This window comes from Centruroides sculpturatus, unplaced genomic scaffold (assembly GCF_000671375.1).
Source record: "Centruroides sculpturatus isolate CEXI.00-Female unplaced genomic scaffold, Cexi_2.0 scaffold1059, whole genome shotgun sequence".
In the NCBI taxonomy this organism is placed as follows: domain Eukaryota; kingdom Metazoa; phylum Arthropoda; class Arachnida; order Scorpiones; family Buthidae; genus Centruroides; species Centruroides sculpturatus.
Window position 1 is genome coordinate 39,104 of NW_019385429.1, and position 6,031 is coordinate 45,134.

The 6,031-nt window shown below is 39.2% G+C and overlaps 1 pseudogene; it reads right to left on the reverse strand.

The window, feature by feature from the left end:
* Positions 1 to 229: 229 nt before the first annotated feature.
* Positions 230 to 3,239, reverse strand: LOC111638904 (annotated as a pseudogene).
* Between the last annotated feature and the right edge of the window lie 2,792 nt (positions 3,240 to 6,031).

The window sequence follows — 6,031 nt, forward strand, 5'->3', positions numbered from 1 at the left end:
TAAAGAGTGGAAAAGGTCGGACTCAAATTGGCGTCCTTGGTCCGAGGTCAATCTGAGCGGAACGCCAAAGAGGCATACCCAATTCGCGTAACAGTTGTACACAGTCTTGTATATGAGGTATGGGATAGTGGTCAGGAACTGTTACTGCGTTTAATCTCCTATAATCTCCGCAGGGCCTCCAGTCGCCGTTGCTTTTTCGCACTAGGTGTAACGGGCTAGCCCACTGGCTGCTGACGGTCTGCAAATTCCATGGGCCATCATATATTCGAACTCTTTCCTCGCTGCGTTCAATTTGTCGGGCGGAAGTCTGCGTGGCCTTCCTGCGACTGGCGGTCCCCAGGTTTGAATGAAGTGGACGACGCTATGTTTGAGTGGTTCTGCTGGTGTAGCTGGTGTGACGAACTCTGGAAACTCTGCGAGCAGACGGTGGAAGGAGAGTAGCGTAGCGTAGTGGGGCGGCACTTTTAGGGGGCGGCGAAATTTTACAATAAATAATTATAATATCTTGTAAACATTTGAACCATTTCATTTCATATTTTTGTCACACCTAGGATTCGGACATTGAAATAAGTACGGAATTTTTCATTACTTATTCTGTGGCGAAACTGAATTTTAGTCTTTTAAGGGGGTAGTGAAATTTTCCTCCGCCCCGGGCGGCTGACACCCACGCTACTCCACTGTGGAAGGAGGAGTTGTCTCCGACGAGTGATAGTATGACACCATCACGGCTTTTCCCACGCTCGCAAGTTTAGTTTGGGTATCCAGAAGCCTTTTGTGTCGAATATCGACAATCAGTCCAAAGTTCCTTAGTAAATCCGCCCCAATTATTAGGTTGGATACTGCTGCTATTACGAACGGCCATTGAAACGACCGGCGCAGACCCAATTCCAATCATAATAATCTCCGTCCGTACGTTTTGATCGTTGAGCCGTTTGCTGCGAAGAGTTGGAGTCGGTCTGGCTTTCTTTTTACTTTGGTCGGAGTTGGGGGAACTACAGAAATGTCCGCTCCTGTGTCTACCAGAAAACGCGTGGACGTGGCAGTGTCATGCAAGAAGAGCCTGTGTCCCCTAGATTGGCCGCCGCCCGTGTCGTCGAGCGACGGCCCGATCAGTTTCCCACCTGGAATTGGCAGGGGGACGTGCACTTGTTTGCTTTGTCTCCGAACTTCCGGTGGTACTAGCAGATCTGCCTTCCCTCTGATGTGCTTCTGTTTCGATGTGGGGACGAAAAACGGCGGCTGTGATGCCTACTACGTCGTAGGGTTTTGACTCAGTGATTTACTGGATCTGGAGGGACAATTGTGCTATCTGCTCCTTCAATTGGGCGATCGCGTCTACGTGGTTCTCGACGGGCGGCGGTGACACCGCCTGAATCTGGCCCATCGGTGCGGTGACTTCGCAGATTTTATCGGCCAATTCGGCAGCTCGCGCCAGATCTTCGTCGCTTACCGCTAGTATTTGCTGAGCGGCTGTTGGCAAGCGCTGGAGCCAAAGTGTCTTGAGCACGTCGTCTGAAATTCTATTTGTGGCTAAATCTCGCATCTTTCGTAGTAATTGTGACGGGCGTTGATCCCCTAGCTCGATGTCTTGGAGCAATAGTCGTAGCTGTTGTTGTTCTGAATCCGAAACTGGTCAATTAATCGGCGTTTGAGTGTGAGGTATTTATCTTTGTTTGGAGGTTGGACGACTATGTCGCTTACTTGGGCGAGGATTTCGCTCTCCATGGCCGCAATAACATGACTGAATTTCGTCTCGTCGGCTGTTATATTAGCGTTTGCGAATTGGGCGTCTATTTGGGCGAACCAAAGTGTCGGATTAGCCTTTCAGAACGGCGGGGTTCTTATAGCCACCCGGGCGATTTCTGGCAAGGAGGTCGCTATGCTTCCGTTATCGTCGTTTGACATGTGTTATCCGGTACGTGTGAAAAAGCGTAAAATTAAAAAAGAATTGTTACTTAATTGTTCTGAATGCTGGTGAATGTCTCTGTCACTATTAGTCTTCCGGACTTCGATGAGGAGCAGCCGATGTAAATGCGTCGGAACAAATGATCACGTTCGGGTCACCAATGTGGTGGTTGATGCACTACTTAACTTGAGTGCTCGTTGATTTTATAAAATAACCGAAGTTTTATATCTCACCATGAAAATTTATTTACAATCACGTACAAGATTTTGTTTTATACTTATTGAGTAAAGTTCGATCGGTTACAAGTATGCGTCGGTACAGAACATACACTTGTCACGAGTAGGGTAGCCGAGAGAGAAAAAGAATATGACGGATGGACTGCACATGTTTTTATAGTTCCATCTGGATTTTCAGATGCAGCGCTAGGTTACAATTATTCACCCATTGTGACTTACTGTATATGGCCAGGCCCGCCGTAAGCGGGCGGAACGTCCAGGGGGCGGCAAATCGAGCGATCGGTCACGTAATATTCAAAGTCATTGTCCCAATACCTATCCTACTTATAACATAAGAAATGTCTTCGCAAAGAGAAAAAAATCCGACCGGAGCGCAATTACAATATTCTTATTTAGCGTATATTATAGCGTTAACAGCGCCTCTATTGGCATTTATCAGAATTAAGATTCAATGCGAAACGTCTGTTGGCAGGTTGAACCATCCAGCGGCGCCCGAAAGTCAAGTACTCATAGTCGTGCTCTATTACAGAAGTTGACAGGACTAGAGAAATTAGGGAATCCTCACAGAGCTTCCTTCTCAATTTGTACTTGTACGCATTCGAATAGTTCTATCGCATGTCAAATTGCAATTATTTTGTTAATAATTCTTCTTACATGGGTCTAAGTATAATTAATGATATTTTAACTTAGTTAGGATTTAAATCTGAAGCTTAAAGACGATTCCAGTAGTGAAACAGACATTGACGGTATTGATTTGTTTAATGAAATTAATACTTTAAAGTTGCATTTTCCAGAAAACCAGTCTAATGATCCACAAGCCTTATTACAATATCTCTTTACTAATGACTTAATTTCAACGTTTCCGAACACAGCAATAGCACTAAGAATATTACTTACATTGCCGGTTTCAGTTGCATTTGATGAAGGGTCCTTTTCAAAGTTAAAATTATAAAAAAAAACTATTTAATATCAACAACGCGCCAGCAAAGATAAGGTAATTTAGCTATATTTTCAATTGAACATGAAATCTTAGACTGCTTGGATACATGAAAATTGATAGCAGATTTAGCAAACATAAAGGCAAGAGAAGTTCAATTATTATAGATAAATATTTATATGGTTTTACACTTAAGTAAACAAAAATAACTTAGTAATAATAAATCGATTTTCTTTGTAAAGTATTTCTTTTCTTTTTTCACACCCTTATGAGACAACACTAAAGAGCCTTTCTGGCAAGCTCAGCGTTAATAATCGTAGTTAAACAGGGGGCGGCATAATCGGTATTGCACACGGGCGTTCAAACTGTTAGCGGCGCCCCTGTATATGGCAAAGGAACAATCCTTTGCCATACACAGTAACAACTGACTTCTGACTGCTGTCAAGCCATTTCGACTGACGAATTTACGGGCTGTTGTCTACCAAGAGCATATCTCGCGCGATTTTCGTATGATTGGCGTGAAAATGCAATCGTTAGCATACCTGGCACTCAGCAACTTGCGTAGCATTAGATTTGTATATTTATGATGTGATATTGTCTTTGTTAGGTAGTGTATTTATACTTTAAAATCGCAGTCATCTGTCCCGGAATTACCCTTTTTTACGATTCATGTACTGTACACAATATACTTTATATTTGCTTATAGATTAAATATAATAATTATCATTTAAATACTTACGAAAACTCAGTTTTAATAATTCTATTTATTTTCCATGCAAAAAAGTTTCCATCAAACATTTCTTTTNTGCTTATAGATTAAATATAATAATTATCATTTAAATACTTACGAAAACTCAGTTTTAATAATTCTATTTATTTCCCATGCAAAAAAGTTTCCAGCAAACATTTCTCTTTAATTTATAAAAGTAAATTCATTCTTTGTTAATTTTCAAAAGTAATAAGTTATTAGAAATATTCTTTCATATAAGAAATAACGATAAAAAATATTCGCTTATTGTCTTCAATATAATTTTTTACATCAGAGGATAAGAGGGATCAGTCGCAATGCCGCACATATTATTGCAATTCCGAGCCATCATGATATACCCGTTAAGACCCCAACTGGTACCCCAGCTGGAAAAAGTAAAAAATAAGTTTTACAAACTTTCTGAGTGTTGAAAAATTTCAATTTAAAAGTAGTAATTTTGCTTTATTTGTATATTCCTACCTGTTTTTAACCAACCAATAATCTGTCCCGTCTTTAGTTGTTCCGTATCCAACTACCAATACACCGTGATCTAGATCCGTGGAGCTACATATATACGAGGAATAAACACCACCGCTGTTATAAATAATTGAAGTAGAATTAATAAACAAGAAATATTTGATATAATAAATTACATATGTATATACAATAATTTTATAATAAATTAATACGAATGCTATGCCGAGAGTGCCCATCCCAAAAATGACAATTAAAATACTCTGTTTAAAATAATAAAATTATATGTATAAATTATATACCTGTAACAAGCGAANTAGTTCCTTCTAATTTATATTATATTTTCCATAGTTTCAGTAAGTTACGAATGTTATAAAATCAAAATAGTTTTTAATATTGCTGAATCGACATGTATACAAAGCAACGTTATATTAAACAAGAATATACTCTTTGTTCTTAGTACTTTGGTCGACCTGCTTTTGTTTAACTCGGACTCCGAGGAAAATATAGATTATCTCGAAATCCAGACAACTTACTATCTGATTTCATTCCCCTTATTAACTCTTTGTCCGATCCGCATCAAATTTTTCATAGTCTGGGACTCTGGGAAAAATATAGACTTTCACGAAATTTGATATCCTCGACACTTCGCGATAAGCATAACAATGGTAGGTTAAATTAACCAAATAAGTAATTTGATTTTCATTTCAACGTTTAGCCATTTTATCCGATTTTATTCTTGCATCCACTAGCCATTTTTAGTATTACTGTCAATACATCACTCCACATCATCCAAGGCAGTCCACAAAGTACTTAAACTTCGAGGAGGGTAAGAATTTAGTTTCAAATTTTACGGTTTGGAGAACAGAGAGAACCCGAAGGAAGAACCTTGGTAAAACAATTGCAAGAGAACTATACAAGAGTTTACTCAGGAATATCCCGCATAACGGTTCTTTATACTTACAATCTTTATTTTTTCACAATAATTAAAAAATCATTGTGAAAGGAAACGAGAGATATTTGTGAACATTCTGATATTAGAAGAATTGTTTAAATATTTAAAAAGAAATTCAATTTCTAAGCTTAATTTTCTTCACTGAGGAAATTTCTCTGTCGTTATCGAGATCATATCACAGGATAACAACGTTGAGTCGTCCTTTCCCCTTAACCAGGAACAGCAAACGAAACCTGACGAGTGGTCCCGAAAGAAAACGGGAACACCAAACTCAGAAAACAATTAGCTAATGTCTACAAATGAACGGTCCGGAAGAGGAGAAACAAAAGCGAAAACGGGAGAGAAGAGGAAGGAGGAAGAATAAGGAAAGGGTAAAAAAAGAAAGAGGGAGAGAGAGAGAAGGCAGTCGAAATACTTTGAGCGATTAGCATAGGTCAGAGGTCTTGCGATGTTTTGACGGGGACTTTCTAAGACTCTTTTAACTGTGCTTGTTGTGATCTTCTAAGACAATTAAAAAAAATTTTGTTTGTTGAAAGAAATTCTAAGACTATTTTAATTGTGTCATCCCAAGAATCGAACGATCCATTCAAGATTTACCAGAGAAAAAGAAATGAAATCTACCTGGAAGTGGGAAAATAAACTTCGTTTATGCAGTATACTTGGGTGTTATCGCTTCTATCAGATCCACACGACATTCACCTTCAAAAAAAAACAAGATGTACACGAAAATTTCTTGTTCAGAGGTTCGAATAGGCCATCAGCTCGGGATTGCAGA